Below are 11,117 nucleotides of genomic sequence, written 5' to 3' on the forward strand. Positions count from 1 at the left end.
CAATTACCCACAATAACCATCCTCAGAGAGCAGCAGGCTGTCTGAGGGCCCCTCGGGGGCAAATAATAATAGCAACAATTTTTAGATCCTTCTTGCCTCATTGCTTGCCTCGGCTTTGTAGCTAATTTAGGATCTATTGATCCCAGTGCCAATAAGTGGTTTATCTCCTTCAACTTCCTTTACTTAAAGGATATCTTCAGTGTCAAATTAATGTCTTTTACTTGGCGGACATGGCTTGGGATTCTCCTAGTGTGTCTTCCGGTAATTGTTTATTATGTGCTCCTTTTGGTTGTGCTGTTAGGTAATATTGGCATGCTTCAAATAAATCCATGCATTGAGCCTCACCTCCCTAACACAGTGAACAGTTTTAAGGTGCCAACCAAAGGTTCTCTAGTGGATCCTGACTCAAGAAGAATGGCCATATTTGGGAATAATGGGGTGAACTGAAAGTGTTGCTTTCCAAACATCTTCTGAGCTGGTGAGAGCAAAGAAATAAGGACTATGAGCTGTAAGAAACCTGGTACGGTAGCCTCTTGGTAGAAAACAAGAAAGAGATCTTGATTTCGTCAGAATGCAGTTTAGGAAGTAGCTCATTTGTCTGTTGTTCAGAGAAGAGGACAGGAGCAGTGACCTGGAGGGAATGCCCTGCAACATTCAGTGGCCCCAGTGAGGCACACCCTCCCCAAGCTTCAGCCCATGCCCATCCTCCTTCCTCTCCCTTTCCGTGGATTCCTGGCTCAGCCAAGGCCATTCTCCCTTGCCTGGGTCTGGCTGTCCACTCCCCGTGTCCACTGTATTGTGAGACACCACTGGGGCAAGGACTGTGTCAATTTGTTTATTCGGCCTGGTCCAGAGTAGGTGTCTAGTAAATACTGTATGCATGGCTGGATGACTGGAGAGGGTGGCTGGACAGATGGCTGGGTGGGTGGATGGAAGGACAGATTAGACAGATGGAAGGCTGGATGGCATGCACATTGAAGGGCTGGAGGGTGGCTGGTACTATGTCTTAACAAAATTTCATGTTTATATGCTTATATAAGAGCCCTAGGAAAACTTGGTTAGGTAATTTAAAGCAATGATTCGAGTTACAATAACCTTCCTGATTTCACCCTAAAAATGCCTTCTGTTGATTTTGGTAAGGCAATAAAATAGGGACTCTTTTTAAAGCTTCACCTGGCTTTATCACTTCTACAAGATCTGTTCAGCTCTGAGGCATTAAATGAAATAGGAATGAAACTGCGAGCACATATCTTTACAGCAGGAGCTCTGGATAAGGATAATTGCTCTCCCTCAGAACTTCCCAGATGTATATTTTCTGGCCATGTTATTTTCATGAGCCAGCCATCAAGACTGCAGTAGCATGCAAGCGCCACGTCCTTTCCAAATACAGGAGAGAGTGTCCCTCCTCTTTTGGGCTCCGGCCCCAGCTCTCACTGAACAAATGCAGAAGCACCTGCTTAATAATGTAATTAGTATTCTGAGAAGCCTGGGCCTAGTCTGACAAACAACAATAATAATTTTGGTGTTGAGGGAGTGTTCTTAGGCCATGGATGTCTACAGCACTTCATAAACCATTACCATCAGCACTGGTTTCTACGTAGGAAAATGAAAACTGACAGGAAAGGATAAGGCAAACAGAAAGATCTGATGTGAACAGAAATGTCCAAAATACTAGTTTTCCTAGCTCTGGGCTGCCTTTCCGAATTCTGCTGCTGAGGCGTGAAGGCTCCCCACAGAATCTGGAATAGTTTGATGCGCTTATTTGTATGAGTAGTGATGCTTCAAAGAAAAAGCTAGAATTGTCAAAAATAAATGTCATGTGTTGTTTTTATTTGTGCAAGAATGTCTGTTTTCTGAGTATTATTTCAATTAAAACTTAAAGCTTGGGGCCTCTAATTTTCAACCTTCAACTCAAATCAGTAGAGCCTTTGTCAGCATCTTGTGGGCAGGCACTCCCTGAGGGTTCAGCTGCTGGCAGGTCTCCTGTTGTGGGGGGAGTGTGGCGGGGGTGGGGCGGGGGAGCATTGCCCTCTGTGGCTTTGCCAGCAGAGCAGGTAGACTTCCTCGGGCCTTCATACCCAGCTACCCCTCTCCCATTGCCTCCTCCCCGCCTGCCCCAAAACTCTGGGAACACCACTCCTCCTGCTCCCCCTTGAGAACCCACCAACCCTGTGCTCTGTTGACCCTTTTACAGTACAGCTATCAGATGAACGTCTTCTGACGAAAGCCTCCAATGGCGTCTCATCCAGGCTAGGCCATCACAGGCTGGCCTGAGGCAAAAACTGGAGCCCTAGGCCTGTCCCAGGGGTGAATCTAGTGGATGCAGCCTGGTGGCCCCTGAGCACAGTGCCTCCAACAGACAAGGAAAGATCTTTGACCTTAGAAAATAATTGTTCTGTATACACACACATGCACACATGCGTATTACATACACGTATATATACAACATATGATGTATATATCTTTTCAATCAAAATCACATCCTTCAGAGAATATATGGACACTGTCCCCACCCCAGAGATGCTGGTGAAGGTCACTTACCCCGTCATGGCCCTGAAACCTTCACCTCGGAGCTCTAAGTGCAGATTTCTCAGAGCAAGAATGGAGACTGGCCCTTTAAAGCCCTCATACGCTGTGATTTAAATGCACTGCATTGCAGGGACTTCTCTCAGCCTTCCTTCTCTGTCCCTCTGGGATTCTGCTTCTGAGCCTTGGGAGGCAGGGAGGCACCTGTCAGTCTTGGCAAGTAGTTAGCGCCTCTGCCCCTTTTCTTATGCTTCTCTGACCCCTGGCTGCACTTTCCTGGGCAGGTCAGCCCAGCAGTCAGGCCCTGTGTGGCTAAGAACAGGACAGGCCATTTAATTTGCAGGACTGTGCAAATGGAAATGGGGAGGGGAGCTCCTTAAAAAATCACTAAGAACTCCAAGCTGGCAAGCTCCGGGCTCTTCCTATGGGTTGGTGTGACAGTCAGGTCCCAGTCACCTGCTTCAATGGGATGGCCCATTCCAAGATGTCTTCCAGGCTTTCCAGTGAGACAGACTTGACTCAAACAGAAGTGAAATACAATGAGTTCACCTCTTCACAATGTAGCATTAATTAGCATGATCCAACTGGAATGGGGGACGAGACGGGGGGGGGGGGGGTCTTCCTGAGAGCCATAAATCACATCAAATGGAAGTGTTTTCAGCTGCTCTGATAACGACCTCCACTGGCTCCTGGAGGGTGAGTGACAGTCTGCCTCTGTTGGTGGGAAGTGGAGGCCTTTCTGGGGGAGTCTGGGGAGCTAGGAATCCTGTGGATGAGTGGGGAGGAGGCCACCAGCAGCCTTGCCCCAGCCATCCTTCTGTGGGAGAGGAGAATGTGGGAGGCCGGGGAGGAGAGGGTAGTGTTGGGTGGGCAGGGAGCAGGGAACCGCCTCCCCAGAACGCAGGCAGCTGCCAGCACCTTGCCTCTCGACAAAGCACTTGTGCTGAGGACCAGGATGGGCTGGCCACAGACCTCACCATCTGTCTCCCATGCCCCATCCTGCGGTATGGGGCACAAGGACAGCACTGTGCCCAGGGGACTGGGGGGACCTCTGTCCTCAGTCGCTGCGGCCAGATGAGGATGAGGGTGAATAGTCAGCCAGCACCGCCTTCTGAGAATTCTCTGACAAGTGAGCATGCTGGAGAGGTAGAAGGGGCCAGGAACAAGAGAGACCCATGTCCCACGTGCTTTAAAAGGTAACTCAGGAGGCCTCATTCCTACAAAGGCTTCCCCAGCCCCACTCCTCTGCCCCTTCCCACAGATTCAGGGCAGACAGTGCCTGAGGTGTGGCTTATACCACCTTCCCAGGGAGAAACAGCCTTTAGGGGAAAGGCAGCATCTTGATAGTCGGAGGCGTCAGATGGGTCAGATGGAGCCGGGGAAGGGGAGCAACTGGATCAAGAAGGTGAAGCCACCAAAACTCAACTGTCAGTTGTACCCAGTAGTGACTCTCTGTATTCCAAAGGTGATGACTAGAACAGAGCGTGGCCTCCCTCCTATGGTTGTGCCCTGGAGGCCACTGTGATGACAGGAGTCCACTGAGGCAGAACTAGCCTGGTGAGGGCAAAGGTCATCCCAAGGGCAAACTGCCATAGGGGAGGAAAACTTTTACCTTCTTCCTGTTTCAGTTCTTTGGCTGGTCTGATAAGTAAATTGACAGAAGACAGATTAATAGGGGAAAAATATTTAATTTTGTACATACAGGAGTGCATAAAAATATGGGACTCAAGTGACCAAAGCAAGTAGCTTTGTACCTTTTTGGCAGAGAAATGGTAAATAGTGAGGAATTGAGAAGACAAGGGAGTTTGGACTTGGGGTGGTAAAGGTGTGAAGCAAACCAGGGCTTGTGTACACAATCTTCTTAGCCCTGAATTCCTGACTCTGATGATGAGGATGTCCCCACCTCCAGGTGCAGGGAGGGCACCTTTCACATGGGAGATTTATCTCCTGCTTTCAGGGGGACAGAGGAGGGTCAGAGCGTCCTCCTTGCACCAGCTGTTTCTTGAGTAACTTAAAATATGCAGTATGCCAAAGCGGCAAATTGAGGGGTGGCCTGCCCTGAACCCCATTATAGCCCAGCATGAAGCTAGACCCGAGGGAGTGGCTCTTAGAAATGCAGGAAGTGGCCTGAAGTTTTGTGTCATTTTGTGTGCTGTATCTGTGTCCGGGGCAGATGAAGATGCAATGGAGCAGGAACCTTTCTGTCTGTCACCATCCCCAGAGTCCCTCTACACAGTAGCAGCTCACGGTCACTGTTGAATAAACCATGAGTGAATGAACGAACAAAAGAAAGCAAAGAAATCCCAGTGTCTAGTGCACAGTGCTGGGCAGGGTGAGGCTAAAGATGGAATTTGGCCCTTGGGAGAGGGTCAGAATTTAAGGAAGGAGAGACCCAGAAGGAGCCCTTTCCTGGATCTGCCAGGGGGACTCAAACATGGCCCAAGTATGAAGTCACTGGGAGGCCATAGGACCCGCACTCCTCACGCTTCCCCATGCACACAGAGTACCCAAGGAGCTGGCTGAAAGAGCAGATTCTGATGCTGCAGGGCTGCAGGGATCTGATATTCGGCACTGCAGCCAGCTCCCGGATGGTGCCGCAGCTGCCCCAGAGGCCCCACCTGGGTAGCAAGGCTGCATGGACACCGCTCTCAGTGGTGATTTTACTTTATTTCCACCTTACCAGAATATCTAGGCCAACCTCAGACTTGGAGGCAAGGCCCAGTCTGCATATGGCTGTGCGAAGGGAACACCACTCCTGTACCTTTGGTGTCCGAAGCTCGGCAGTCACAGGCAAAGGGCAGAGCTAGCAACGGCCTGAGGACCACGGACAGCCTCTTACCCCTCTGATGCTGAGGGCTTTCACACCTCACATGGACTACGAGTTGTCCCATCCCCAAGGCGAGGCCCATGACCCTGACACACAAACACGCAGAATCCTTCTGCCATGCATGCAGCCTTATCGATGGGTGGGGATACCACAGGAAACCTCTGAGAGCTCAAGGCAGGGTGTCATCTCCTGGGGAGACCACTACTGCTGTCAGATGAGCAGCAGGCTGGGTTCCGCCAGCAGGGTCCCCACCTGGAGCTGCCAGCCCTGAGTGCTAACAACCTGTGTAAACTTCCTGAGCCCCTGCTCTTGAAACATGGGAGCCCTGCTATCTAATGATGCTTGTAGGAAGCAATGTAGAAGAGAGCATTTGAAACTGTCAAATGCTATTAAGGAAGAAGGCATTATTACTCTTTCTAAGCCACTCATGGAGATGGCAGTAACTCCCAGCCATCCCCACAGTAACTCAGAGCTAAGAAAGTCAAACCCCCTCCTGCAGCCTGAGATGCTGTCACACAGCGGTCACTGTGACCTCTGTTTCTTAAGAACGCTGTCACCTTTTACTTTCGTGGTGTTGCCAAGCCCACTCAACTCTGTCACACTGGGGTCTCCTGGATTCCTCAGAGCAATCACTCAGTTAGAAGGGGGCTGAATTACTCCATTTTCACAGAGTGTGTGCTGCCCCCTGAGGAGTCATAGGAGTACCAAGCAGCAGCACAAGAAAGCAAAACCTCATGAGGACGGCCCCTAAGGGAGCCCAGAGTCCTGCAAACCTTGTCATTCCCTTAGAACACACACACACAAAAAATTGCCTACATGGTGGGTACTCTGGAACATGTTTACTTACATACAGAAGGGCAGTGGTGAGCAGTAGGGGCAGGCTGTAGGGACAAACTGTAGATTCAAATCCTGGCTCTGCCCCATCGCTGCACAGCCTTGAGCAAGTTATACAGCCTCTCTGTGCCTTGGCTTGTAAGTAAATGGAGTTGTGGAAGTCCCCACCAGCCCAGCAGTGGTGAGGAATTAGGTGGTTAATACAGGTTGAAGTGTCCAGCCTAGTGTCTGGGAGGTGCCCAGCACTCTAGAAGTGCCGGTGAGGAGGATGGTGGATCCTGGGTGCCGGCATCAATAAATGAGATTGAGGAAACGGGTGCACCTGGCCTCAGAGAGAGAGTGAGCACAGGCTATACCGCTGGAGAGGCCCAAGGCAGCAGGTTGGCACGGTCCAGCATGTGGAGTCCCTACACCCTCTGCCCCGGTGGGGACTCGGTGCCAGGGTCTCGGGCTACGTGGGCCTGTGAGCGCCTCCAGGGGAGGCCACAGCTCTGCCACTCCCCACAGCTTCTGTGTTCACACGGTCCTGCCTCACATGCAGCTAAAAGCACAGGCCTCTCTTCCTGGCTTCTCTGGAACACCTGTCATGAGCAATTTATATCCAAACAAGCAACCCTCTTCTTCACCTCTCAGTTAGCTGCGTTTAGAGGAGTAGCCATGTGTTGGAATGTAATGTCCCTTCTTAACTTTCTATCTTGAAATAATCTCCAACTTACAGAAAAGTTGCAAGTGTTCCTTAAAGTTTTGCCAGACGTGGTGTCTGCTGGCCCCTCGTTTCCTTCCCTGCGGGCCAAAAGGACATGGTTCCCCATCTGCAGGAAACCTGGCTTTCTCCTGAGTTCCAGAAAGGCTCCTGGAGCAGAGGAAGTGATCCAGTGGTCTCCACCCTGGCACTTTTCTGTCCAGAGAAAGGAAGGCACCTGAGAATGGGGTCTCCACCCCTTCCCGAGGCCTAGACTAGGGCCTTTTATCATGAACAAATCCTTGTCCGCATGACTGCAAGGGATGGTCCAATAGAACCCAGCCTGCCTTGACACTGTGACAGCCACATCTCTCCCTTGCTCAGATATTTCTCACAAGCTCAGCTCATATGTGCAGCTGTCAGAGACTGCCTCCTCTTGGAGGCCCTCTGGGCTCTATAATGTGTTCACAGTTGTGACACCTCCCACCTGCGTCCGTCCCTGCTCAGCAAGAGCCTCACATGCCTCCCATGCACCCAGCAGCCAAGCGGAGACCTGGGCCAAACTCGGTGCTCTGACTCCTTAGTCCTGGCCCCTCCATGCCCTCTTCTCCACCATCTGTCCCCCTAAGGTCAGGCCACCATCAGCATCTTTCAGGCTTCCTGCCTCCTGCCTTGTCTTCATCTAAGTCAGTGGTTTTCAGATTATCGATCATGCCCCAGTGATGGTTTTCCTGATCACTGCCATGGGCTGCAGCCACTGCCGTTGTTCTGTTGGAATAAAAATAGTAGGATGGAGTAGATCACAGTCCATTGTGTTCTGCAAGTATAGATGCTGTTTCATGTGAGTTGGTGTGTGTGTTTGTGTGTCTGTGTGTGTGTTGGGTGACATACACTTCTTGCCAGAGTTGGCCAGAGTGACACTTCTGTCACTGCAATGGCTAGTTGGTCCCGCCACTCTCTCTTTGCATTGCACAGCCTTTGCATGAGGCCCATGGCAACCTGCTGCCATCATCTGAGCCCATGCTCAGCCCTCTGGTCCAGCAGTGGCTTCGCCTCTAGCCATTTGGGCCCCCTACTTCCACTTCCTAGGAGACCTTTATCCCACCTCTTTCCAAGCAAACTCTTGCCTAGTCTTTAGGACTTAGATGAGACTCTGCCTGCCCTGATCTCCCCAAAAATGGGTCAAGTGCCTCCTGCCTAGCCACCTGCCTACCCCTCCAAAGCTTCTTCCCAGTCGTGGTCTCCATGGGTGGCTTCAATCAATGGCTGAAATGGCCATGGTAAGAGTGTTTATTTCACTAAACTAGCCAAAAACTGAAAATCAGGCCCTTTCTTCCCTGCACACCATGGGGTGCCCTGAGCATCTTGGACCTCTATCCCTCAAAGTGTGGGTGACCATCTGGCGCCTTCACTCTCCAGTCACCTGGAGAGCACGGTGGGCCTCATTCTGTGAGTTCCCCACCTCTAGTCCAGGACTGGAGAGGCTTCATAGTTTTGAAAGAAACCTCAGTGCTGATATATATCAGCTTCATCCAACTCTCCTGGTTAACAAACCACAAGCTTCTTAAGGGCCACACTTCTGAGAGCCATCCTGAATCTTCTGGTTTTGTGTCAAGCACCAAGCTCTCCCTGGAGCACTGTGAAGCAGGGTCCCAACCACCGTTCCCAGAGCATCCTTTCAGACCAGGTCTCCAGAGGTCAGCCTGCTTGGTGTCAGCCGTCTTGCCATAAAGTGAGGATGTTATAAGGAAACCATGTGCCAGAAATGCCCAGGCTGGAGCTGAGGTCATGGTCACAGCAGGGGAAGCCAAGTTCAAGTTCAGGAATACATAGGCCTCCCTTCCTCCCCATATGAGGTAGGCATTCCTCTTATGACTGTTTTATGGATAAGGGAACTGAAGCACTGAGAGGCTATATAACTTGCCAAGATGTGATTCAGCCCTTGCTCTTAATCACTACCCTTTTTTTTTTTTTCGTATTTGGTTAATGGCAGGTCTGGGACTGCAGGCTGAGGTCACAGGATGGAAAGGAAACAAAACAGGCCAGTAATCTTAGCCGCACTCATCTCTGCACATGGGCCTACAGTTCCAACCTGTTCTCCCCAACCCTTGAGTTACAGCTCATAGAGGGGCGGTAAGGGTTAAGTCAGAACAATGCCTGGGCAGGGGTCAGAGGTCCACAATTGTCAGATGTCATTTCCATTGTTGTGTTGTTGTTCTAGGAGGAAATGGTGCTGAGGAAAGAATGGTAGATTCTGTGGAAAGCAGAAGTGGTGAACGAGGGTCGGGCAGGCAGAGCTTTCCTGCAAAGGGCTCACCTGGCTACGGGTCTCCATGCTGTTATGAAAGTGGCCATAAGCACTAGGAAACAAAAGGTGTCCATGAGACTGGGTGGTAGCTGGATTCACCTGTGGGAAGAGATGTTTGGGGGCCACCTCCATTTCTCCATCACTGTCAGAGTTGTAGGGGCTCAGGTCCTTCCACTGGCACCCCTGACAGCTGGCAGACAAGGTCACTGCCCTGCTTAGGACACTGGGGTCCCCAAAGTAAAAACCAGGAAGTCACTGCTGGGAGCAGCTTGGGCCCCACCTGCTCCCAGGCCAGGATGCCTCCAAAGTGCAGAGCTTCAAGAGAAGTCAGACCTTGGAAATGGAACACTAACCAGAGGGCTGCCCTTGCCTTCCTCCCCCTAGCCCAATTACCTTCTTTGAGAATTGGTAATCGTGATAGAAATGCATCCAACACCACAGACCTTGTTTTGCCTTGTGTATGTTTTTCTTTTCTGTCTTCTTGGGTTGGCCTCGGAACATCTTTAATGAACCTTTCAATAAATGCTCCAGGTTGACACTCCAGTGCACCCAGCCCAGCCCTCCTCAGTATTTACAGGGAAGCCCTCCCAGGCTCAGCTATAATTAGAAGCCAATTACATTAGAAACCCTTAGTATTGTTCTTGGAAGGCCTCCAGAGCTGCAGCCCTCCTGGGAAGAACCTCTGCCCGGTCTGCAGACCCCATGGAAACCCAGCTCTGCTACCCACCATCCTGAAGCAAAGGCTGGGCAGCCACCATCATGAAGCTGGGCTGTCAGGCAGGGAGCTGGTTCCTAAGTTCCTGTTCAGGCTTTTTTGTACCTTCCCTGCCCCACCTGGCAGAACTGCAGGCTGCACCTCCCTCTGCCTCCCTTCCTGCCTGTCCCAGCTTGCTCCATTGCTAGAAGGAAAACACCCAGAAGTTCACTGCTGGGGTGGCTGGATACTTTAATCTTGCCTCAGTCCATTTAGTGTGTCTCAAAAGTAAACGTTGCACTGAATTGCAAGACAGCAAGCCTGCTAGAAAGAGAGAAGGGGCAGCTTTTGTATCTCTTCAAGAGATTCTGGAAACCTAACCCTTTCCCAAAGCCTCCCCACCAATGTTACTCACAAGTGAGAACACCTCAAGGTGAGCAGGGACATGAAAGATCCAAGGCTCCCAAGACCCTGCCCCGTTCCCCACTCCTCACCCAGTTGTAGCCAGTGGGCTCCTGTCTCTGGAATCACCCTTGGGACATCCTTTTTAGCCTGTTCTCAGAGTAATCAGATGCTTCTTCCCAAAGCGAAATGTCTTTATTGCCTTTTTTCCTGGTCACAAAGTTCACAAGTACATCACTCTGACAGTAGGAACTGGTGGAAAGGGAGCGTTCCCTATAACCCACATGGTCCATAGTCATTCCCACCCTATTTCACTCCTGCCAAAAAAAATCTTAGTGGATATCACTCCAGACCTACTTCTGTGTATCACGTCATGTATCTTTGTACAGTCAGGCTCCCAAGTAAAACTGCCTTCAGTTAGAAACACAGGCCCCCCAGTCTGAAAATGGAAAAGTGAAAAGCAATACCTCCTCCTTCAAAGCAGTGCATTAATTTAGCAGTTGGCTAAAGCATCTAAACGCCTGGGCCGCAGCCACCCTCTGCCCATTTAGTGGCTGTGTAACCCTGGACATGTCACTACCTTCTCTGGGCTTCAGCTGTCTCGGCTGTAAAATCAAGTAGTTGGACTTATGCACTCCCTTAACCACTCTGACAAGAACCTGTTCTTAGAGGGTCGCCTGGGTAGCTTAGTCGGTTAAAGCATCCGACTTTCACTTAGGTCATGATCTCGCGGTTCATGGGTTCAAGCCCCGCGTCGGGCTCTGTGCTGACTGCCAGCTCAGAGCCTGAAGACTGTTTCAGTCTGTGACTCCCTCTCTCTCTGACCCTCCCCTGCTCACGCTGT

The 11,117-nt window shown here is 50.8% G+C and overlaps 1 protein-coding gene across 4 annotated transcripts in view; it reads left to right on the plus strand.

The window, feature by feature from the left end:
• Positions 1-11,117, plus strand: part of EDAR (ectodysplasin A receptor) — an 83,238-nt gene that overhangs the window by 42,601 nt on the left and 29,520 nt on the right. The gene's annotated exons all lie outside the window — the stretch shown is intronic.

The sequence above is a fragment of the Hyaena hyaena genome, unplaced genomic scaffold, assembly GCF_003009895.1.
Source record: "Hyaena hyaena isolate Hyena2069 unplaced genomic scaffold, ASM300989v1 scaffold_2020, whole genome shotgun sequence".
NCBI lineage: Eukaryota > Metazoa > Chordata > Mammalia > Carnivora > Hyaenidae > Hyaena > Hyaena hyaena.